Here is a 26454-nt window from a genome sequence, read left to right as displayed (position 1 = left end):
AGTTTTACTTGCGTTTAAGAGCAGTTGGAGGCCACGGAAGGAGAGTTTTATGGCATTGAAGCTCGTCTGGAGGTTAGGTAACACAGTGTCCAAAGAGGGGCCAGAAGTATACAGAATGGTGTCATCTGCGTAGAGGTGGATCAGAGAATCACCAGCAGCAAGAGCAACATCATTGATGTATACAGAAAAGAGAGTCGGCCCAAGAATTGAACCCTGTGGCACATCCATAGAGACTGCCAGAGGTCCGGACAACAGGCCCTCCGATTTGACACACTGAACTCTATCAGAGAAGTAGTTGGTAAACCAGGCGAGGCAATCATTTGAGAAGCCAAGGCTTTCGAGTATGCCAATAAGAATGTGGTGATTGACAGAGTCGAAAGCCTTGGCCAGGTTGATGAATACGGCTGTACAGTAATGTCTCTTATCGATGGCGGTTATGATGTCGTTTAGGACCTTGAGCGTGGCTGAGGTGCACACATGACCAGCTCTGAAACCAGATTGCATAGCGGAGAAGGTACGGTGGGATTCGAAATGGTCGGTAATCTGTTTGTTAACTTGGCTTTCGAAGACCTTAGAAAGACAGGGTAGGATAGATATAGGTCTGTAGCAGTTTGAGTCTAAAGTGTCACACCCTTTGAAGAGGGGGATGACCGCGGCAGCTTTCAAATCTTTGGGAATCTCAGACGATACGAAAGAGAGGTTGAACAGGCTAGTAATAGGGGTTGCAACAATTTCGGCAGATAATTTTAGAAATCGAGGGTCCAGATTGTTTAGCCCGACTGATTTGTATGGGTCCAGATTTTGCAGCTCTTTCAGGACATCAGCTATCTGGATTTGGGTGAAGGAGAAATGGTGGGTTCTTTGGCGGTTTGCTGTGGAGGGTGCCGGGCAGTTGACCGGGGTAGGGGTAGCCAGGTGGAAAGCATGGCCAGCCGTAGAGAAATGGTTATTGAAATTCTCAATTATAGTGGATTTATCGGTGGTAACAGTGTTTCCTAGACTCAGAGCAGTGGGCAGCTGGGAGGAGGTGCTCTTATTCTCCATGGACTTTGCAGTGTCCCAGAACTTTTTTGAGTTAGTACTACAGGATGCAAATTTCTGTTTGAAAAAATCTAGCCTTAGCTTTTCTAACTGCCTGTGTATATTTGTTCGTAACTTCCCTGAAAAGTTGCATATCACGGGGGCTATTTGATGCTAATGCAGAACGCCACAGGATGTTTTTGTGCTGGTCAAGGGCAGACAGGTCTGGAGTGAACCAAGGACTGTATCTGTTCCTAGTTTTACATTTTTTGAGTGGGGCATTCTTATTTAAGATGGTGAGGAAGGCACTTTTAAAGAATAGCCAGGCATCATCTACTGACGGGATGAGGTCAATGTCATTCCAGGATACCCCGGCCAGGTCGATTAGAAAGGCCTGCTCGCAGAAGTGTTTTAGGGAGTGTTTGACAGTGATGAGGGGTGGTCGTTTGTTCGCAGACCCATTACGGATGCAGGCAATGAGGCAGTGATCGCTGAGATCTTGATTGAATACAGCAGAGGTGTATTTGGAGGGCGAGTTATTTAGGATGACATCTATGAGGGTGCCCGTGTTTACGGATTTGGGGTTGTACCTGGTAGGTTGACATTGATAAAACAGAGTTAGTATATAACAACTCTTTTAGCTGTTCTTTAACAAGGGTTTCAAGTATTTTCACCAGGGGTGACAGCTTTGAGATTGGACTGTAATTGTTTAAAAGAGTTGGATCTCCCATTTTTAAAAGTGGTTGGACAAATGCTGATTTCCAGATCTTTGGAATTTCATTACATTCCAGGGTTAGATTGAACAGGATCAGCTATGAAATCAGCTGCCAGTTTTAAAAAGCAGGGATCAAGAAGATCAGGACTTGTAGGCTTTCTCTGATCTAAGGATTTCAGGGCTTTATGTACCTCCTGAACTGAGAATGGCAAAAAGCTAAAAGTTTGACCAGCTCTCACTGGTTCATCCACACAGGGTTGTACAGAGGCAGAGGATACTGAATCAAACAGCCAACCAGATGATTCAAAGTGCTCATTGAAACAATTCAGCATTTCAATTTTGCCATATACAACAAAAGAGTCCTTCAATACACATGACGGTAGTGCATTAACAATAATGTTACCAGACATAGACTTAATAGCTTTCCAAAACTTTCTAGGGTCATTCAGATTATCAGTGGTAACAGACATACAATATTCAGACTTGTTCTTCCTGAGAAGAAAAGAACACGTGTTTCATAGCTGCCTAAAAAGAAGCCAATCAGCATCAGAACATGCTTTCCTTGCTTTAGCCCAGGCTAGATTACGGTCGTGAATAATACAAGACAGCTCAGAAGAAAACCATGGATTATCCCGCCCTTTAACTCTGAACCTGCGGAATGGGGCATGTTTGTTTACTATTTGGGGAAAAAACATAATGAAAGAATTTCCAGGCAGTTTCCACATCAGGAATAAGCTTAATCTTGCTCCAGTCAAAATAAAACAAATCATGAAAGAAAGCCTGCTAATAAAAACCTTAACATTTCTATTACGAATAAAGCGTTGGTCTGTCTAAGGAACCTTAGTACAGTGAGGGAAAAAAGTAAATGATCCCCTGCTGATTTTGTACGTTTGCCCACTGACAAAGAAATGATCAGTCTATAATTTTAATGGTAGGTGTATTTGAACAGCGAGAGACAGAATAACAACAAAAAAATCCAGAAAAAAGCATGTCAAAAATGTTATAAAATGATTTGCATTTTAATGAGGGAAATAAGTATTTGACCCCTCTGCAAAACATGACTTAGTACTTGGTGGCAAAACCCTTGTTGGCAATCAAATCAAATCAAATGTATTTGTCACATACACATGGTTAGCAGGTGTTAATGCAAGTGTAGCGAAATGCTTGTGCTTCTAGTTCCGACCATGCAGTAATATCTAACAAGTAATCTACCAATTCCACAACAACTACCTTGTACACACAAGTGTAAAGGAATGAATACGAATATGTACATAAAAATATATAAATTAGTGATGGCCGAACGGAGTAGGCAAGATGTAATAGATGGTATAGAGTACAGTATATACATATGAGATGAGTATTGTAGGGTATGAAAACATATAAAGTGGCATAGTTTAAGTTAGGGACAGACGTGCCGCGAGCGGAACGCCTCACCAATATCCAATGGTATAGAGTGGCGCGAATTACAAATACCTAAAAAATGCAAAAACTTCAATTTTTCAAACATATGACTATTTTACACCATTTTAAAAACAAGACTCTCCTTTATCTAACCACATTGTCTGATTTCAAAAAGGCTTTACAACAAAAGCAAAACATTAGATTATGTCAGGAGAGTACCCAGCCAGAAATAATCACACACCCATTTTTCAAGCTAGCATATATGTCACATAAACCCAAACCACAGCTAAATGCAGCACTAACCTTTGATGATCTTCATCAGATGACACTCATAGGACATTATGTTATACAATACATGCATGTTTTGTTCAATCAAGTTCATATTTATATAAAAAAACAGCTTTTTACATTAGCATGTTTTGTTCAGAACTAGCATACCCACCGAAAACTTCCGGTGAATTTACTAAATTACTCACGATAAACGTTCACAAAAAACATAACAATTATTTTAAGAATTATAGATACAGAACTCCTTTATGCAATCACGGTGTCAGATTTTAAAATAGCTTTTCGGTGAAAGCACATTTTGCAATATTCTGAGGAGATAGCCCGGCCATCACGGCGAGCTATTTTGACACCCACCAAGTTTGGCACTCACCAAACTCAGATTTACTATAAGAAAAATTGGATTACCTTTGCTGTTCTTCATCAGAATGCACTCCCATGACTTCTACTTCAACACCCAATGTTGTTTTGGTTCCAAATAATCCATAGTTAGGCCCTCACCTCCTCCCTGTAGGCCGTCTCATCGTTGTTGGTAATCAAGCCTACCACTGTAGTGTCGTCTGCAAACTTGATGATTGAGTTGTATGCATGCATGGCCACGCAGTCGTGGGTGAACAGGGAGTACAGGAGAGGGCTGAGAACGTACCCTTGTGGGGACCCAGTGTTGAGGATCAGCGGGGTGGAGATGTTGTTACCTACCCTCACCACCTGGGGGCGGCCCGTCAGGACGTCCAGGACCCAGTTGCACAGGGCGGGGTCGAGACCCAGGGTCTCGAGCTTAATGACGAGTTTGGAGGGTACTATGGTGTTAAATGCTGAGCTGTAATCGATGAACAGCATTCTTACATAGGTATTCCTCTTGTCCAAATGGGTTAGGGCAGTGTGCAGTGTGATGGCGATTGTGTCGTCTGTGGACCTATTGGGTCGGTAAGCAAATTGGAGTGGGTCTAGGGTGTCAGGTAGGGTGGAGGTGATATGGTCCTTGACTAGTCTCTCAAAGCACTTCATGATGACGGAAGTGAGAGCTACAGGGCGGTAGTCATTTAGCTCAGTTACCTTAGCTTTCTTGGGAACAGGAACAATGGTTGCCCTCTTGAAGCATGTGGGGACAACAGACTGGGATAAGGATTGATTGAATATGTCTGTAAACACACCAGCCAGCCGGTCTGCGCATGCTTTGAGGACGCGGCCGGGGATGCCGTCTGGGCCTGCAGCCTTGCGAGGGTTAACACGTTTAAATGTTTTACTCACGTTGGCTGCAGTGAAGGAGAGCCCACAGGTTTTGGTAGCGGGCCGTGTTAGTGGCACTGTATTGTCCTCAAAGCGAGCAAAAAAGTTGGTCAGTCTGTCTGGGAGCAAGGCATCGTGATCCGCGACGGGGCTGATTTTTCTTTTGTAGTCCGTGATTGACTGTAGACCCTGCCACATACCTCTCGTGTCTGAGCCGTTGAATTGCGACTCCACTTTGTCTCTGTACTGACGCTTAGCTTGTTTAATTGCCTTGCGGAGGGAATAGCTACACTGTTTGCATTCGGTCATGTTTCCGGTCACTTTGCCCTGATGAAAAGCAGTGGTTCGCGCGTTCAGTTTTGCGCGAATGCTGACATCAATCCACGGTTTCTGGTTGGGGAATGTTTTAATAGACGCTGTTCGTACGACATCACCGAGGCACTTGTTAATGAACTCGCACACCGAGTCAGCGTATTTGTCAATTTTGTTGTTCGCAGCAATGCGGAACATATCCCAGTCCACGTGATCGAAGCAATCTTGAAGCGTGGAATCCGATTGGTCGGACCAGCGTTGAACAGACCTGAGGGCGGGAGCTTCCTGTTTTAGCTTCTGTCTATAGGCTGGGAGCAACAAAATGGAGTCGTGGTCAGCTTTTCCAAAGGGAGGACGGGGGAGGGCCTTATATGCATCGCGGAAGTTAGAATAACAGTGGTCTAGGGTTTTGCCTGCCCTGGTAGCACAACCGATATGCTGTTTTCAGATTAGCCTTGTTAAAATCCCGGCTACAATAAATGCAGGCTCAGGATATGTGGTTTCCAGTTTACAAGGAGTCCAATGAAGTTCTTTCAGGGCCGGCGATGTGTCTGCTTGGGGGGGGGGGGATATACAAGACTGTGATTATAATCACAATCACAGAGGTCAGACGTTTCTTGTAGTTGGCCACCAGGTTTGCACACATCTCAGGAGGGATTTTGTCCCACTCCTCTTTGCAGATCTTTTCCAAGTCATTAAGGTTTCGAGGCTGACATTTGGCAACTCGAACCTTCAGCTCTCTCCACAGATTTTCTATGTGATTAAGGTCTGGAGACTGGCTAGGCCACTCCAGGACCTTGATGTGCTTCTTCTTGAGCCACTCCTTTGTTGCCTTGGCCATGTGTTTTGGGTCATTGTCATGCTGGAATACCCATCCACGACCCACTTTCAATGCCCTGTCTGAGGGAAGGAGGTTCTCACCCAAGATTTGACGGCACATGGCCCCGTCCATCGTCCCTTTGATGCGGTGAAGTTGTCCTGTCCCCTTAGCAGAAAAACACCCCCAAAGCATAATGTTTCCAACTCCATGTTTGACGGTGGGGATGGTGTTCTTGGGGTCATAGGCGGCATTCCTCCTCCTCCAAACACGGCGAGTGATGCCAAAGAGCTCCATTTTGGTCTCATCTGACCACAACACTTTCACCCAGTTGCCATTTGAATCATTCAGATGTTCATTGGCAAACTTCAGACAGGCATGTACAGTGGGGAGAACAAGTATTTGATACACTGCCGATTTTGCAGGTTTTCCTACTTACAAAGCATGTAGAGGTCTGTAATTTTTTATCATAGGTACACTTCAACTGTGAGAGACGGAATAAAACAAAAATCCAGAAAATCACATTGTATGATTTTTAAGTAATTAATTTGCATTTTATTGCATGACATAAGTATTTGATCACCTACCAACCAGTAAGAATTCCAGCTCTCACAGACCTGTTAGTTTTTCTTTACGAAGCCCTCCTTTTCTTCACTCATTACCTGTATTAACTGCACCTGTTTTAACTCGTTACCTGTATAAAAGACACCTGTCCACACACTCAATCAAACAGACTCCAACCTCTCCACAATGGCCAAGACCAGAGAGCTGTGTAAGGACATCAGGGATAAAATTGTAGACCTGCACAAGGCTGGGATGGGCTACAGGACAATAGGCAAGCAACTTGGTGAGAAGGCAACAACTGTTGACGCAATTATTAGAAAATGGAAGAAGTTCAAGATGACGGTCAATCATCCTCGGTCTGGGGCTCCATGCAAGATCTCACCTCGTGGTGCATCAATGATCATGAGGAAGTTGAGGGATCAGCCCAGAACTACACGGCAGCACCTGGTCAATGACCTGAAGAGAGCTGGGACGACAGTCTAAAAAAAAAACATTAGTGACACACTACGCCGTCATGGATTAAAATCCTGCAGTGCACGCAAGGTCCCCCTGCTCAAGCCAGTGTAACCGATGTGAAATGGCTAGTTAGGTCCTCCCGTGTAGTTCTGGGCTGATTCCTCACCGTTCTCATGATCATTCTCATGATCCTTGCAACTCCACGAGGTGAGATCTTGCATGGAGCCCCAGGCAGAGGGAGATTGACAGTTCTTTTGTGTTTCTTCCATTTGCGAATAATCGCACCAACTGTTGTCACCTTCTCACCAAGCTGCTTGGCGATGGTCTTGTTGCCCATTTCAGCCTTGTGTAGGTCTACAATCTTGTCCCTGACATCCTTGGAGAGCTCTTTGGTCTTGGCCATGGTGGAGAGTTTGGAATCTGTTTGGAATCTGTTTGGAATCTGATTGATTGCTTCTGTGGACAGGTGTCTTTTATACAGGTAAAAAGCTGAGATTGGGAGCACTCCCTTTAAGAGTGTGCTCCTAAACTCAGCTCGTTACCTGTATAAAAGACACTTGGGAGCCAGAAATCTTTCTGATTGAGAGGGGGTCAAATACTTATTTCCCTCATTAAAATGCAAATCTATTTATAACATTTTTGACATGCGTTTTTCTGGATTGTTTTGTTGTTATTCTGTCTCTCACTGTTGAAATAAACCTACCATTAAAATTATAGACTGATCATTTCTTTGTCAGTGGGCAAACGTACAAAATCAGCAGGGGATCAAATACTTTTTTCCCTCACTGTATCTAACAGCAACAACTGCGCAATGGTCACTTAAATCATTACAAAAAACACCAACTGCAGAATATTTATGTGGAACGTTTGTCAATATCAAATCAATCAGGGTAGATTTCTTTGGACATTTGAGATTTGGGCGGGTGAGTTTATCAACTGGGTAAGATTCATAGAATTACAAAACATTTTAAAATCATCAGACACCGGCTTAACCCAACAGCAGTTGAGATCATTTCACTGTAAAGAAGTTTAGACATAAGGTGCATCAGAGAAGAAAATGCATCACCGAGAGCCAATCACAGTTACAGAGAGACCCTTTGAAACCTCAAGATTCAAAGCAAGAAATTCCAACTGTTTACAAATAGTTTCAGACTTTGCCACACTTACAAGGAATGTAGTCTTTACATATATAGCCACATCCCCAACTTTCTTAACTCGATCAGTATGATACACATTGTAACCATTTATGCAAATATCCTTATCAAGAACAGACTTCCTGAGCCAGGTTTCAGAAAACACAATTACATCAGCATCAGTTGATTTAGCCCAAATCCTAACCCCATCAACTTTTGATTTAAATTAAAAATACCAAAACCAGATCTAGATTTAAAATCAGAGGGGGTTTGGAGACATTGCATATCAGGGCCAGGGTTAGGTTGCACGTTACCTGATATCAATAACAGAAGAATAACTAGGCACCTCTGTTTAATAACCTTTCACGGCTTCTCTTTTTTAAGAGACCTACTGCAAGCGAATTCTACAAGTGAGTTTCCAGACAATACAAAATAGTCATATAAAACCATTAGACTTTGTTAGTGACACAAGTTCGTACTGTTCACATCATTCCACAAATGCATCGGTACTTGGACGAGTGGACCAAGTGAAAAATAGAGAGTTCCCGCAGACACAATGTCTAATGGACTGGAGAGCACATTGTCAGATGTACTCACCCAGCAACAATGTTTGTGTCCTCCAGAGTTCAGTAAAGTCAGTGCACAAAGCAATACCACGAAAATTGTCATTTTCTTTAAGAGATGTAAGAAATAGTGGCCAAGGAAAGGTAAGGGGAGAGAGGGACTGTGTGTACATATGAGTCTGTATGTGAGTGTGTGCGCTTGTGAGTAGATTGGGTGTGGGGGTCGATTGAGAGAACGGGTTGGGGATTGTTGAGCTCCTTCTAACAGCCATGCGGAGAGCGAAGAGGAGCAGCTTGGACGAGACACTCCGCGGATGGAAAACTGAGGATATAACCCAGGCCAGCCAGAGAGGGTTACTTTGTTAAAAGTAAAGAAGTGCAAATAGCAAAAATGTATCTGAGTTGAGGGAGACGCGCAATCTTTACACCAGCAAAACTAAATAGTTTGCACTACACAACAAGGAAATTGTAGATTTGCTCCACCATAAATTAATAGGTTGTTAGTAGGTTCAAATCTACTAGTCACAGACAAACGACTTGACATGCTGCCATCTTGGATTGACGAGTGGATGTGCCTGCGTACTTTGTATACAGTACAGTACAGACAGGGCTACTGTAGTTGATCTTTGTGTGTGTCTGAGGCTGCTTGACTGAGGGCTCAGACAGTGGATGAGTGTTGACTGACGGTCTATCCCATGTACCTAACACACCAAGGAAATTGAAGCCTGCTTATCATCATCTTAACCTGTGAGGGAGACACGCACACACATAAACACACTCACACGCACACACACAAACATGCATGCACACACGCGCACATACACACACAGTGGAGGAGTGTTGGTCAGTTAATTGGAGTCCTCCTTCTGGCCACTACAGTAACAGACCAAAACACTCTGGTTCAGCTAAGCGTATAGAGACAGTGTTCTAAATCGTATAGGATGTGTTCTAAATCGCACCCTATTCCCTATGTAGTGCATTACTTTTGACAAAGCCATATGCGCCCTTCATATGGAATAGGGTGCCATTTGAGATGAACAAGAGACTGTGTGAGTGTGTACTTGTCTAGCTAAAGAAACCTATTACCCAATACTGGTGGGAAATACCTTCACATGTCTCATATTCTCCTAATGAATGCCTGAATTTGTTTGACTGAGCTTCCTTTAAACGTTTGCACTAAGCCTACCCTTCTGTACCTCTTATTCTGTTCCCCTCTCCTTCTCATTACTTCTTATCTCACTCTACCTCATTGGTGAAACATACCTAGAAAGAAATAAAATAGGGAAAAATATAGTGAGAAAGGAATAAGAGAGAGAGGATTCTTCCCTGAGCTGCTGCTGCAGGAGCCGGTGCTTGTTGCTATTTAAGAACTAAAACCAAGACAGGAGGAAAATAGAGAAGCATCCTGAATCCTTTGGTGTTCTAGGGTTCTTCTGTTCTTCTCTTCAAACAGAGCTGGAAAGTCCTTCTCGTTATCAAAGCCCAGGTTCAAACCAGACCAGGAACACTGAACATAGGCAGCGAATGGAGGAGGGGCGGGGGGTGTGGGGTTTGGTGGGAGAGGGGTACAGCAAAGCCACGGTTAAAAATAGACATACAGGAGAGAAGGGCTTTGAGTTGTGAATGTGTCGCTCCCTGCTAGCACTTCTTTTTTTAGCAGGAAGAGGGGATGTGAGAGTAGTCATTATAGTACTGCATATGGTATACTGTATATCTGTGTTTCAAGCAGAAGCTAGCAGAGCTTGGAGACCTGGGGCCCTTTCTCATTTACACTAGCTAACCCAGGACGGGAAACAAGCTGCAGGAAGGGAAAAAGATTATCCCAGTGCTGCAAGACAATATATTTCCATCAATATGTGCATCTGTCTTGCTGTTTGGGGTACCACCGCATATATTGACACTATTTGTGCCGATTTTCACAGTGTAAAATGTGCTGAAGATCAGTATTTAGCAAAACTATTTTGAACTGGAATAAATGCTGCACTTATTAACAATGGCCAACACAATTCCAGTCAAAATAGAAGATTGTAAGAAATACTGTAGCCTACTATTACTATATCCAACCCAACTCCTTTTGTTGCTGCTACACTCTTAGAAGAAAAGGTGCTACCTAGAACCTAAAAGGGTTCTTCGGCTGTCCCCATAGGAGAACCCTTTGAATAAACGTTTTGGTTCCAGGTAGAACTCTTTCCACATGGGGTTCTACATGGAACCCAAAAAGGTTCTACCTGAAACCAAAAGGTTTTACCTGGAACCAAAAAGGGTTCTCCTATGGGAACAGCTGAAACACCCTTTGGAACCCTTTTTTCTAAGAGAGTATCATGTATCCCAGTGGTTTTCAAAATGGTTGACCCACGACCCCAAAAAGCAGTGGTACAAAATGTGCAAACCCCCACGCAAGATAGGCTACAGATATAAACTGTGTTTTACACCTGCGTTTGGAGCTGAAAGTCATTCATGTTATCAGCCAATATCAATTAGGGCTATGTCATGTCACTTCTCTGGAGTCCAGCGCAAGCAAAATCATACGGCCAACGTGTAGCAGAGGTTGCAGGATTGGATTGAAAGCGTGTTCTGTCTCCACCACGCCATCACTTTGAAGGGCAGCCTGCTTGCGGAGTGCTTGTTGCCAGACGGGTAGTCCTGTTCTTCCTCAGAAATATTGTAATAAATCCCCCAGAAAATGTTACATCTTCATCCCATAATATTGAAGGCAGTGTGATGTCACAGCTGCTTATCTTTAGACATATAGCCAGTAGCCACCCAAACTAGGCCTATGTGAAATATAAATAATCAATCAAATCGTCAGGTAGTCTGTTGTTCTGGCAAAGATGAGTCAGTAGTAGATTGCTAAACTGTATTATATATGGGTAATATAAATGTAGGCCTACTATGTTTTTGCCAGGCAAAACTGGAGGAAATTAAACAAGTTATTTCTGATTCATCTGGATATGCTCACCCACCTTTGCTCCCAATGCTGCTGACTGGTCATTGGTCAACAATCAAGATGCAAAAGTTTTTGGTTCAGAAGCATACAGTGCATTCACAAAGTATTCAGACCCCTTGACTTTTTCCATATTTTGTTACGTTACAGCCTTATTAAAAAATGTATTAAATATTTTTTCCCTCATCAATCTACACACAATACCCCATAATGACAAAGCAAAATCAGGTTTTTAGACATTTTTGAAAATGTATTATAAAAAAATGGAAATGTAACATTTACATACAGTACCAGTCAAAAGTTTGGAGGGTTTTCTTTATTTGTACTATTTTCTACATTGTAGACTAATAGTGAAGACATCAAAACTATGAAATAATAACATATATGGAATCATGTAGTAAACAAAAAAGTGTGCCTTGTTAAAGGTACATTTGTGGAATTTCTTTCCTTAATGCATTTGAGCCAATCAGTTGTGTTGTGACAATGTAGAGGTGGTATACATAAGATAGCATTATTTGGTAAAAGACCAAATCCATATTATGTCAAGAACAGCTAAAATAAGCAAAGCGAAACGACAGTCCATCATTACTTTAAGACATGAAGGTCAGTCAATCTGACTGTCGCAAAAACCATCAAGTGCTATGATGAAACTGGCTCTCATGAGGATCGCCACAGGAAAGGAAGACCCAGAGTTACCTCTGCTGCAGAGGACGAGTTCATTAGAGTTAACTGCACCTCAGATTGCAGCCAAAATATATGATTCACAGAGTTCAAGTAACAGACACATCTCAACATCAACTGTTCAGAGGAGTCTGCATGAATCAGGCCCTCATGGTCAAATTCCTGCAAGGAAACCACTACTTAAGGACTTGCTTTTTCCATATTGGGCCAAGAAACACGAACAATGGACATTAGACCACTGGAAATTTGTCCTTTGGTCTGATGAGTCCAAATTTGAGATTTTTGGTTCCAACCGCCGTGTCTTTGTGAGACGCAGAGTATGTGAATGGATGATCTCCGCATCTGTGGTTCCCACCGTGAAGCATGGAGGAGTAGTTGTGATGATGTGGGTGTGCTTTGCTGGTGACACTGTATGTGATTTATTTAGAATTCAAGACACACTTAATTAACCAGCATGGCTACCACAGCATTCTGCAGTGATACGCCATCCCATGCGGTTTGCACTTCATGGGACTATAATTCGTTTTTCAACAGGACAATGACCCAACACACTTCCAGGCTGTGTAAGGGCTATTTGACCAAGAAGGAGAGTGATGGAGTGCTGCATCAGATGACCTGGCCTCCACAATCACCCGACCGCAACCCAATTGAGTTGGTTTGGGATGAGTTGGAACACAGAGTTAATAAAAAGCAGCCAACAAGTGCTCAGCATATGTGGGAACTTCTTCAAGACTGTTGGGAAAGCATTCCAGGTGAAGCTGGTTGAGAGAATGCCAAGCGTGTGCAAAGCTGTCATCAAGGCAAAGGGTGACTACTTTGAACAATCTCAAATATAAAATATATTTTGATTTGTTTAACACTTTTTTGGTTACTGCATGATTCCATATGTGTTATTGTTTCATAGATTTGATGTCTTCACTTTTATTCTACAATGTAGAAAATAGTAAACAATTAAGAAAGGTTGGATGGGGAGTGTCGCTGCACAGCTATTTTAAGGTCTCTCCAGAGATGTTCGATCGAGTTCATGTCCGGGCTCTGGCTGGGCCACTCAAGGACATTCAGAGACTTGTCCCGAAGACATTCTTGTGTTGTCTTGGCTGTGTGCTTAGGGTTGTTGTTCTGTTGGAAGGTGAACCTTCGCCCCAGTCTGAGGTCCTAAGTGTTCTGAAGCAGGTTTTCATCAAGGATCTCTCTTTACTTTGCTCTGTTCATCTTTCCTTCGATCCTGACTATTCTTCCAGTCTCTGCTGCAAAAAACATCCCCACAGCATGATGCTGCCACCACATTGCTTGATGGTGCAAAGTTTCCTCCAGCCGTGACGCTTGGCATTCAGCCCAGACAGTTCAATCTTGGTTTCATCAGACCAGAGAGTCCTTTAGTTGCCTTTCGGCAAACCCCAAGCGGGCTGTCATGTGCCTTTTACTGAGGATTGGCTTCCATCTGACCACTCAACCATAAAGGCCTGATTGGCTGAGTGCTGCAGAGATGGTTGTCCTTCTGGAAGGTTATCCCATCGCCACAGAAGAACTCTGGAGCTCTGTCAGAGTGGCCATCAGGTTCTTGGTCACTTCCCTGACCAAGGCCCTTCTCCCCCAATTGCTCAGTTTGGCCAGGCGGCCAGCTCTAGGAACAGTCTTGGTGGTTTCTAACTCCTTCCGTTTAAGAATGATGGAGCCCACTGTGTTCTTGGGTACCTTCAATGCCGGAGGTTCCGGACTGCGGGCCGTCTCAGGAGGTTCTGGACTGCGGGCCATCTCAGGAGGTTCCAGACTGTGGGCCGTCTCAGGAGGTTCCGGACTGTGGGCCGTCTCAGGAGGTTCTGGACTGTGGGCCGTCTCAGGAGGTTCCGGACTGCGGGCCGTCTCAGGAGGTTCCGGACTGTGGGCCGTCTCAGAAGGTTCCGGACTGTGGGCCGTCTCAGGAGGTTCCGGACTGGGAACTGTCGCCAGAAGCTCTGGACTGGGAACTGTCGCCGGAAGCTCTGGACTGGGAATGTGCACTGGAGGCCTGATGCGTGGGGCTGGCACAGGTGGCGCCAGACTGGTAACACCCACCTCAGGGCGAGTGCGTGGAGCAGGAACAGGACACACCGGACTGGGCAGGCGCACTGGGGGCCTGATGCGTGGGGCTGGCACAGGTGGGGCCAGACTGGTAACACGCACCTCAGGGTGAGTACGGGGAACAGGACCAGGACACCCCGGACTGGGCAGGCGCACTGGAGGCCTGATGCGTGGGGCTGGCTCAGGTGGCGCCAGACTGGTAACATGCACCTCAGGGCGAGTGCGGGGAGCAGGAACAGGACACACCGGACTGGATAGACTCACTGAAGGCCTAGTGCGTGGAGCCGGGACAGGTGGCCCCAGACTGGTGACACGCACTTCAGGGCGAGTGCGAGGAGCAGGAACAGGACACACCGGACTGGGCAGGCGCACTGGAGGCCTGATGCGTTGGGGATGGCACAGGTGGCGCCAGACTGGTAACACGCACCTCAGGGCGAGTACGGGGAGCAGGAACAGGACACCCCGGACTGGACAGGCGCACTGGAGGCCTGATGCATGGGGCTGACATATGTGGCGCCAGACTGGTAACACGCACCTCAGGGCGAGTGCGGGGAGTAGGAACAGGACACACCAGACTGGAGAGACTCACTGAAGGCCTAGTGTGTGGAGCCGGGACAGGTGGCCCCAGACTGGTGACACGCACTTCAGGGCGAGGAGCAGGAACAAGGCATACTGGGCTGTGGAGGCGCACTGGAGGTCTGGAGCGTAGGGCTGGCACAATCCGTCCTGGCTGGATGCTCACTTTAGCCCGGAAAGTGTGGGGCGCTGGCACAGGACGCACTGGGGTGTGAATGCGCACTGGAGACACCCTGCGTATCACCGCAAAACATGGTGCCTGACAGGTCACACGCTCCCCACGGTGAGCACGGAGAGTTGGCACTGGAGTTCGCACTGGAGACATGTTGCGTATAGCCGGCCTCATTTGTACCGGAACTTTAACACACTTCTTGGGATGAGTACGGGGAGCTGACTCAGGTGGCATCTGACGGCTGACATGCTCCTCAGGGAAAATGCCTTACATACTACGTCAAACCAACAGCTCTCTCTCATCACCCCCCTCCACTATCTCACAGTACTCCTCGCTCAGTCTCTCCCAATATTCCTCTTCGCTCTCCAACTCACCCCTCGGGTTCGCCGACCAACCCGTGTGCCCACCCCCCCAAAAAAATGTCTTGGGGCTGCCTCTCGTGCTTCCGTCGTTGCCGTGCTAGTTCCTCGTATCGTCGCCGCTCTTCTCTTCCTGCTTTAATCTCCTCCTTCGGACGGCGATACTCCCCGGGCCTGCCTCCAGGGTCCTTTCCCGTCCAGGATTTTCTCCCATGTCCATTTGTCCTGACCATGCTGCTTGGTCCTTTGGTGGTGGGAGATTCTGTCACGGCTGTCTGAAGAATGGGACCAAAGCGCAGCATGTGTATTGTTCCCCATTTTATTATAACTGTGAAACTATGCAAGACATTCAAATAAACTAATGAACAAAACAACAAACCGTGACGAAGAGGTGCAACATACACTTACTCAAAATACAATCTCCCACAAACCCAGGTGGGAAAAACAACTACTTAAGTATGATCTCCAATTAGAGACAACGATGACCAACGATGCCTCTAATTGGAGATCATCCCAAAAAACAACAACATAGAAATACAGAAACAAGAACATGACAACATAGACAATCTTAACTAGACACAACCCCATCACGCCCTGACCTACTCTACCATAGAAAATAAAAGCTTCTATGGTCAGGACGTGACAGTCCAATCAAGTTGTAGCAACATCTCAAGGATAATCTTTGGAAACAGGATGCACCTGAGCTCAATTTCGAGTCTCATAGCAAAGGGTCTGAATCCTTATGTAAATAGAGTATTTATATTTTTATTTTTTATTCATTTCAAAACATTTCTCAAAACCGGTTTTCTCTTTGTCATTATGAGGTATTGTGTGTAGATTGATGAGGAAAACATTTAATTTAATCAATTTTAGAATAAGGCTGTAATGTAACAAAATGTGAAAAGAGTCAAGGGGTCTGAATACTTTCCCAATGCACTGTAGATGATAATTTAACAACAACAAGCAGTGGGTTCCCAGTGGGTTCAGAACAACAATAACAAAACATTTATTAAAATGTTTTTCAAAACATTGGGGAAATTATACCACCACCAAAAACTGCATTTTGGAGAGTGGAAGGGCAAAGGGGCATGTGCTCTGCACAGGTAGAGCCCTATCTGAGGACTTGACTGCTGGAGATGGAGAATGCTGTTTCTGTCTGGCCCCGGGAACCTTGTTACCTATTTTAATTAAAAAGGGAATTTAATTGGCAGGGCTTCAGTAGACATAGGCTACAGAATATACTGTGGTCCCCATTTGCTTGATTAAATACCAAAAACATAAAGGGCAAACTAAATCTACAGAGGACAAAATGTTCTTTAGCCCCTCAAAAATATTTTTGGTCAAAATAATGCCCCTGCTGTTTGAGCCTGTCAAAAATCATATCAGTTCCTAGCCATGCAGGGCTCATACTGTCCCCTATTGGCCCTTTGGGTCCAAATGCCTGATTGGCTGACCAGTGGCCCATGGCACTGCCTGTTCTTGTTGTCCCCTCATAGCGGAGATAGAGGGGTTGGAGAACAAGATAGGAACAGGGAGAGAGAATAATAAAAGAGTAGAGAGAGAGAGAAAGAAAGAAAGAAAGAGAGAGGGGAGGGAGAGAGAGAAACCATAGACAGTGTATAGAGAGAGAAAGGGAAAAAGAGAGAGAGCGAGAGAAAGTGCGAGACCAAGATTGTGACGGGGAGTGTGCAGCGGGGCCTAAGTGACAGGGATGGCGTTGTAGCAGAGCAGAGCCACGGCCCTGCATGATTGATTTCCTCTCGGAGCCGAGGCTACCGCTGGTGCTGGCTGGCCGCTCTGTGGTTTATGCGTATACAGACGCTGTTCCTCCCTGACACTTCAGTCTGACTGTCTGGTCTAATGGCTGCATGTGGCAAGGGACAAGATATATGGTGACACAGAGCCGCTCGTGCCACGGTTAGTAATGGCCATGACTGCATGCATCACAGGGAGGCCTAGTAGAACGGTTACACCTCGCAACACCGAAAGGAACTCTCCCAAAATGCCCCTGAGGAAGGAGGAAGGATCACATTGGACAGGGATATGGACCATCGCAGAGTTAGGATGTGTTTGTCACTTTGTGTCGATACAGTTCAACCTCAAACAATCACTGATTTCTGATCTCATATCATCTCTGCATAGAGAACAATACTCACTCTGTTACACATACTCTCTCTCTCTTACACACACACACACACACACACACACACACACACACACACACACACACTTAAGTGTAGTCTCGCAACCCATTGTGAAGCTGCTTTAGAAGGTTTTTGGAACTAATTGTATTGTGATCCTAATTGATATGTCAATCTGTGTTTACCGATAAGCTGAAGACAACTCTCTCCCGCCCTCCCTCTCCCCCTTCTACCTCACACTATATACCCTTCTCTCTCTCTGTTCCCCCATCTCTCTCTCTCTCCCCCTTCTACCTCACACTATATACCCTTCTCTCTCTCTGTTCCCCCATCTCTCTCTCTCTCCCTCTCTCTTTCTCCTGTCCCTCCCGGTCTCTACATCCCTCTATCTCTCTCCCTCTCCCCCTTCTACCTCACACTATATACCCTTCTCTCTCTCTGTTCCCCCATCTCTCTCTCTCTCCCCCTTCTACCTCACACTATATACCCTTCTCTCTCTCTGTTCCCCCATCTCTCTCTCTCTCCCCCTTCTACCTCACACTATATACCCTTCTCTCTCTCTGTTCCCCCATCTCTCTCTCTCTCCCCCTTCTACCTCACACTATATACCCTTCTCTCTCTCTGTTCCCCCATCTCTCTCTCTCTCCCCCTTCTACCTCACACTATATACCCTTCTCTCTCTCTGTTCCCCCATCTCTCTCTCTCTCCCCCTTCTACCTCACACTATATACCCTTCTCTCTCTCTGTTCCCCCATCTCTCTCTCTCTCCCCCTTCTACCTCACACTATATACCCTTCTCTCTCTCTGTTCCCCATCTCTCTCTCTCTCTCTCTCTCTCTCTCTCTCTCTCTCTTTCTCCTGTCCCTCCCGGTCTCTACATCCCTCTATCTCTTTCCCTCCATCTCTCTCCCTCTCCCCCCTTCTCTCTCCCTCTTTACTGTCACACACAGAACTCAATGAAATCAAGGGACTGATGACTCATCCAATCATTCACTCAAAATATGCACTCTCTCTCTCTCTCACACACACACACACACACACACACTGTACAAGAGCACATACAAAAACCCATTTTCCGGTGCTCCCTCTCTCCTCAGTGTAAAATGGGTCATCTCCTTGGTGTGTGTAGAGGCCCTGTGCCGGTGTAACGTGATTGCAGCGGTGCCCGGTGTGTGTGTGTGCGTGTGTGTGTGTTGTGGTTATTGAGGCCAGTGGAAGGCCTGTAGGGTTTCTCTACTCTCATGCTGTTAACGCACCTGGCTATAGCTGACATAATGGAAAGATCACAGGAGTCTAAGCCACTTATCTGCAGCTTTTTGCAGGGGCAGAGGTGTGTGCCAAATCAAATGAAATCTAATTGTATTTGTCACATGCGCCGAATACAACAGGTGTAGACCTTACCGTGAAATGCTTACTTACAAGCCCTTAACCAACAATGCAGTTCAAGAAATAGGGTTAAGAAAATATTTACTAAATAAACTAAAGTAAAAAAAAAAACATAAAATCAAATCAAAAGTAACACAAGAAAAAAACAAGGCTATATACAATGTAAATGTAAATAGTCAATGTAGATAGTCCGGGTGGACATTTGATTAATTGTTCAGCAGTCTTATGGCTTGGGGGTAGAAGCTGTTAAGGAGCCTTTTGGTCATAGACTTGGCACTCTGGTACTGCTTGCTGTGTGGTAGCAGAGAGAACAGTCTATGACTTGGGTGACTGGAGTCTTTGAAAATTGTTGGGGTCTTCCTCTAATACCGCCTAGTATATAGGTCCTGGATGTCAGGAAGCTTGGCCTCAGTGATGTACTGGGTCGTACACACTACCCTCTGTAGTGCCTTACTGGTAATGCGTACAGCCCAGTACATCACTGGGACCAAGCTTCCTGCCATCTAGGACCTACAGTTGAAGTCGGAAGTTTACATAAACTTAGGTTGTGGTCATTAAAACTGATTTTTCAACCCCTGCACAAATTTCTTGATAACAAACTATAGTTTTGGCAAGTCGGTTAGGACATCTACTTTGTGCATGACACAAGTCATTTTTCAAACAATTGTTTACGGACAGATTGTTTCACTTATAATTCACTATATCACAATTCCAGTGGGTCAAAAGTTTACTTACACTAAGTTGACTGTGCCTTTAAACAGCTTGGAAAATTCCAGAAAATTATGTAATGTCTTTAGAAGCTTCTGATAGGCTAATTAACATCATTTGAGTCAATTGGAGGTGTACCAGTGGATGTATTTCAAGGCCTACCTTCAATCTCAGTGTCTCTTTGCTTGACTTCATGGGAAAATCAAACAAAATCACAAGTCTGGTTCATCCTTGACTACGGTTTGCAACAGCACATGGGGAAAAACATTATACTTTTTGGAGAAATGTCCTCTCGTCTGATTAAACAAAAGTAGAACTGTTTGGCCATAATGACCATTGTTATGTTTGGAGGAAAAAGGGGGACGCTTGCAAGCCGAAGAACACCATCCCAACTGTGAAGCACGGGGTTTGCAGCATCATGTTGTGGAGATGCTTTGCTTCAAGAGGGACTGGTGCACTTCACAAAATAGATGGCATCATGAGGGAGGAAAATTCTGTGGAAATATTGAGGCAACATCTCAAGACATCAGTCAGGAAGTTAAAGCTTGGTCGCAAATGGGTCTTCCAAATAGACAATGACCCCAAGCATACTTCCAAAGTTGTGGCAAAATGGCTAAAGGACAACAAAGTCAAGGTATTGGAGTGGCCATCACAAAGCCTTGTCCTCAATCCTATAGAAAATGGGTGGGTAGAACTGAAAAAGTGTGTGTGAGCAAAGAGGCCTACAAACCTGACTCAGTTACACCAGCTCTGTCAGGAGGAATGGGCCGAAATTCACCCAACGTATTGTTTGACCCACGTTTGACCCAAGTTAAACAATTTAAAGGCAAGGTATGTAAACTTCTGACCCACTGGGAATGTGATGAAAGAAATGAAAGCTGCAATAAATCATTCTCTCTACAATTATTCTGAGATTTCAGATTCTTAAAATAAAGTGGTGATCCTAACTGACGTAAAACAGGGAATGTTTACTCAGATTAAATGTCAGGAATTGTGAAAAACTGAGTTTAAATGTATTTGGCTAAGGTCTGTAAACTTCCGACTTCAACTGTATATACTAGGCGGTATTAGAGGAAGACCCCAAAAAATGTCAAGGACTCCAGTCACCCAAGTCATAGACTATTCTCTCTGCTACCACACAACAAGCGGTACCGAAGCGAGAAGTCTAGGACCAAAAGGCTTGTAAGGCACTACAGAGGGCTGTTGCCATAACAGGCGGTGATGCAACCGGTCAGGTTGCTCTCGATGGTGCAGCTGTAGAACTTTTTGAGAATCTGGGGACCCATGCCAAATCTTTTCAGTCTCCTGAGGGGGAAAAGGTGTTGTCATGCCCTCTTCACAACTGTCTTGGTGTGTTTGGACCATGATAGTTTGTTGCTGATGTGGACACCAAGGAACTTTAAACTTTTGACCCCCTCCACTTCAGCTCCGTCAATGTTAATGGGGGCCTATTCAGCCCTTCTTTTCCTATAATCCATCATCAGCTCCTTTGTCTTGCTCACATTGAGGGAGAGGTTGTTGTCCTAGCACCACACTGCCAGGTCTCTGACCTCCTCCCTATAAGCTGTCTCATCGTTGTCGGTGATCAGGCCTACCACTGTTGTGTCGCCAGCAAACTTAATGATGGTGTTGGAGTTGTGCTTGGCCACGCAGTTGTTGGTGAACCGGGAGTACAGGAGGGGACTAAGCACCCCCCCATGAGGGGCCCCAGTGTTGAGGATCAGCGTGGCAGATGTGTTGTAGCCTACGCTTACCACCTTGGGGTGGCCCATCAGGAAGTCCAGGATCCAGTTGTAGAGGGAGGTGTTTTGTCCCAAGGCTTACTGATGAGATTTGTGGGCACTATGGTGTTGAACAATGAGCTGTTACCAATGAACAGTCTTCTCACATAGGTGTTAATTTTGTCCAGGTGGGAAAGGGCTGTGTGGATTCCTATTGAGATTGCGTCATCTGTGGATCTGATGGGGTGGTATGCGAATTGGATTTGGTCTAAGGTTTCCGGCATGGTGCTGATGTAAGCCATGATCAGCCTTTCAAAGCACTTCATCACTACCGACGTGAGTGCTACTGGGGTGTAATCGTTTAGTCAGGTTACCTTAGCTTTCCTGGTTACGGGGACTATGGTGGTCTGTTTGAAACATTTAGGTATTACAGACTCAGTCAGGTAGAGGTTGAAAATGTCAGTGAAGATACTTGCCAGTTGGTCCGCGCATACTTTGAGTACACGTCCTGATAATACGTCTGGTCCCGTGGCTTTCTGAATGCTGACCTGTTTAACTTCTTATGGATCATTGGGACGCTAGCATCCCACCTGGCCAACATCCGGCGAAATTGCAGAGTGCCAAATTCAAATTACAAAAATCGTAATATTAAACATTCATGAAAATACAAGTGTTATACATCAGTTAAAAGGTTAAGTTCTTGTTAATCCAGACGCGTTGTCAGATTTCAAAAGGGCTTTACGGCGATTATCTGAGGACAGCGCCCCGCGCACAAAAGCATTACATACATTTCCAACCAAGCAGAGGCATCACAGAAGTCAGAAATAGCGATAAAATAAATCCCTTACCTTTGAAGATCTTCATCTGGTTGCAATCACAAGGGTCCCAGCTACATAACAAATTGTCCTTTTGTTCAATATATCCCCCAAAAAGTACGTTTCATTGGCATGCTTGACTCAGTAATCCACCGGTTTCCATCATTCAAAATGCATAGAAATGAATCCTGTAAGTTACCAATAAACTTCTTCCAAACATATCAAACAACGTTCCTAATCAATCCTCAGGTACCCTAATATGTAAATAAATGATACAATTTAAGACAGAGAATACCGGAGACCATTACCGGAGATAAATAACGAAGTGCACTCCCTCACCGAAATGCGCAACAAACACTACAGCCAAAATGGGAGCCACTTAGAAAAACTACAAATTCCAGCTAATTTTTCAAAAAACAAGCCTGAAACTCTTTCTAAAGACTGTTGACATCTAGTGGAAGCCCTAAGAACTGCAATCTGGGAGGTCTTCCTTTTTATATTCCCATTCCCAGCCATTGTAATCAGTGGTGAGCTGAAAAAATAAATTCTGGATGGATTGTTCTTGGGTTTTTGCCTGCCATATCAGTTATGTTATACTCACAGACATTATTTTAACAGTTTTGGAAACGTTAGAGTGTTTTCTATCCAATACTGCCAATTATATGCGTATCCTAGCTTCTGGGCCCGAGTAACAGGCAGTTTACTTTGGGCACCTCATTCATCCAAACTTCCGAATACTGCCCCCTAGCCGGGAGAAGTTAAAGGTGTTGCTCACATCGGTTATGGAGAGAGTGATCACACAGTCGTCCGGAACAGCTGCTGCTCTCATACATGATTTAATGTTGCTTTCCTCGAAGCGAGCATAAAATGCATTTAGCTCGTCTGGTAGGCTCTCGTCACTGGGCAGCTCACAGCTAGGTTTCCCTTTGTAGTCCGTCTTATTTTTCAAGCCCTGCCACATCCGACGAGCGTCAGAGCCGGTTTAGTAGAAGTCATTCTTAGTCCTGTATTGACGCTTTGCCTCTTTGATGGTTCGTCTGAGTCGACCGGATTATTGTCCCGCTCCTTAACCCTTGTACAGTGAGGGGAAAAAGTATTTGATCCCCTGCTGATTTTGTACATTTGCCAACTGACAAAGAAATGATCAGTCTATAATTTTAATGTTAGGTTTATTTGAACAGTGAGAGACAGAATAACAACAAATAAATCCAGAAAAATGCATGTCAAGAATGTTATAAAAATAATTTGCATTTTAATGAGGGAAATAAGTATTTGACCCCTCTGCAAAACATGACTTAGTACTTGGTGGCAAAACCCTTGTTGGAAATCACAGAGGTCAGACATTTCTTGTAGTTGGCCACCAGGTTTGCACACATCTCAGGAGGGATTTTGTCCCACTCCTCTTTGCAGATCTTCTCCAAGTCATTAAGGTTTCGAGGCTGACGTTTGGCAACTCGAACCTTCAGCTCCCTCCAAAGATTTTCTATGGGATTAACCTCTCTAGGGTCGGCGGGACGAAATCGTCCCACCTACGTAACAGCCAGTGGAATCCTGTGGCACGTTATTCAAATACCTTAGAAATGCTATTACTTCAATTTCTCAAACATATGACTATTTTACACCATTTTAAAGACAAGACTCTCGTTAATCTAACCACACTGTCCGATTTCAAAAAGGCTTTACAACGAAAGCAAAACATTAGATTATGTCAGCAGAGTACCCAGCCAGAAATAATCAGACACCCATTTTTCAAGCTAGCATATAATGTCACAAAAAACAAAACCACAGCTAAATGCAGCACTAACCTTTGATGATCTTCATCAGATGACACACCTAGGACATTATGTTATGCAATACATGCATGTTTTGTTCAATCAAGTTCATATTTATATCAAAAAACAGCTTTTTACATTAGCATGTGACGTTCAGAACTAGCATACCCCCCGCAAACTTCCGGTGAATTTACTAAAAATGTACTAAATTACTCACGATAAACGTTCACAAAAAGCATAACAATTATTTGAAGAATTATAGATACAGAACTCCTCTATGCACTCGATATGTCCGATTTGAAAATAGCTTCGGTGAAAGCACATTTTGCAATATTCTAAGTAGATAGCCCAGCATCACAGGGCTAGCTATTTAGACACCCAGCAAGTTTAGCACTCACCAAAGTCAGATTTACTATAAGAAAAATGTTATTACCTTTGGTGTTCTTCGTCAGAATGCACTCCCAGGACTTCTACTTCAAAAACAAATGTTGGTTTGGTCCCAAATAATCCATAGTTATGTTCAAATATCCTCTGTTTTGTTTGTGCGTTCAAGACACTATCCGAATGGTAAAGAAGGGTGACGAGCACGACACAATTTCGTGACAAAAAATGTCTAAATATTCCATTACCGTACTTCGAAGCATGTCAACCGCTGTTTAAAATCAATTTTTATGCCATTTTTCTCGTAAAAAAGCGATAATATTCCGACCGGCAAAGCGTGTTTACGTTCAAAGAGAGAGAAAATTAAAGCATGGGATCCCCTCGTGCACGAGCCTCAGTCTGATGGCCCTCTGATCGACCACCATCCAAACGCGCTAATGTTTTTCAGCCAGAGGCTGGAATTACATCATTCAGCTTTTTCCCGGGTTCTGAGAGTCTATGGGAGCCGTAGGAAGTGTCACGTTACAGCAAAGATCCTCAGTTTTCAATAAACAGAGCTAAGAAGAACAAGAACTTGTCAGACATGCCACTTCCTGTAAGGAATCTTCTCAGGTTTTTGCCTGCCATATGAGTTCTGTTATACTCACAGACACCATTCAAACAGTTTTAGAAACTTTAGGGTGTTTTCTATCCAAAGTCAATAATTATATGCATATTCTAGTTACTGGGCAGGAGTAGTAACCAGATTAAATCGGGTACGTTTTTTATCCGGCCGTGCAAATACTGCCCCCTATCCCCAACACGGGGATACTGCCCACTATCCCCAACACGGTGAGTTGAGTTGATAACCAAAAAAGTGTTAAACAAATTAAAATATATTTAATATTTGAGATTATTCAAATAGCCACCCTTTACCTAGCTTTTTTCACTCTTGGCATTCTCTCAACCAGCTTCATGAGGTTGTCAACTGGAATGCATTTCAATTAACAGGTGTGCCTTCTTAAAAGTTAATTTGTGGAATTTCTTTCCTGAGTTTGAGCCAATCGGTTGTGATGTGACAAGGTAGGGGGTATACAGAAGATAGCCCTATTTGGTTAAAGACCAAGTCCATATTATGTCAAGAACAGCTCAAATAAGCAAAGAGAAATGACAGTTCATCATTACTTTAAGACATAAAGGTTAGTCAATACGGAATATTACAAGAACGTTGAAAGTTTCTTCAAGTGCTGTCGCAAAAAACATCAATCGCTATGATGAAACTGGCTCTCACGAGAATGGAAGTCCCAGACTTACCTCTGCTGATAAGTTCATTAGAGTTACCAGCCTCAGAAATTCAAGTAACAGACACATCTCAACATCAACCTTTCAGAGGAGACTGTGTGAATCATGCCTTCATGGTCGAATTGCTGCAAAGAAACCAATGCTAAAGGACACTGATAAGAAGAAGAGAGTTGCTTGGGCCAAGAAACACGAGCAATGGACATTAGACTGGTGGAATTGTGTCTTTTGGTCTGGAGTCCAAATTGGATATTTTTGGTTCCAACCGCCAAGATGGTTTGCGATGAGTTGGAATGCAGAGTGAAGGAAAAGCAGCCAACAAGTGCTCAGCATATGTGGTAACTCCTTCAAGACTGTTGGAAAACCATTCCAGGTAAAGCTGGTTGAGAGAATGCCAAGCGTGTGCAAATCTGTCATCAAGGCAAAGAGTGGCTATTTGAATAATCTCAAATATTAAATAGATTTTGATTTGTTTAACACTTTTTTGGTTGCTACATGATTCCATATGTGTTATTTCATAGTTTTGATGTCTACAATGTAGAACACAGTAAAAACAAAGAAAAACCTTTGAATGAGTAGGTGTTCTAAAACTTTTGACTGGTAGTGTAGTTACAGCAGGCCAAGGTAGGAGAGTCAGACACACACACACACACACACACACACACACACACACACACACACACACACACACACACACACACACACACACATACACACACACACACACACACACACACACATGCAACAACATCACTCACACTTAATTGGAGTTGTTGTTTCTGTGGGTCGGGCTAATGGCTCACCAGCGTCCTCCTCCTGAATCCTCCTCACAATGACTGCAGAAGCTGGGGCCCTTGGGATATGCTGCATATTGTTTGTCTTCAGGAAGGTAGTGAGTTGCCGCCCAACAGCTTTTTCAAAAATTTTTGAGAGGAATTGGAGATTCGATATAGGCTGTTAGTT

At 44.2% G+C, this 26454-nt stretch overlaps 1 protein-coding gene across 2 annotated transcripts in view; it reads left to right on the top strand.

Annotated features, from left to right (window-relative positions):
* The window catches only part of LOC115159794 (fibrinogen C domain-containing protein 1), a 240664-nt gene that overhangs the window by 61857 nt on the left and 152353 nt on the right, over positions 1 to 26454 (top strand). The gene's annotated exons all lie outside the window — the stretch shown is intronic.

The sequence above is a fragment of the Salmo trutta genome, chromosome 23, assembly GCF_901001165.1.
Source record: "Salmo trutta chromosome 23, fSalTru1.1, whole genome shotgun sequence".
NCBI lineage: Eukaryota > Metazoa > Chordata > Actinopteri > Salmoniformes > Salmonidae > Salmo > Salmo trutta.
The sequence above is the reverse complement of the archived record's forward strand: the minus strand, read 5'-3'. Positions and strand labels throughout refer to the sequence as shown.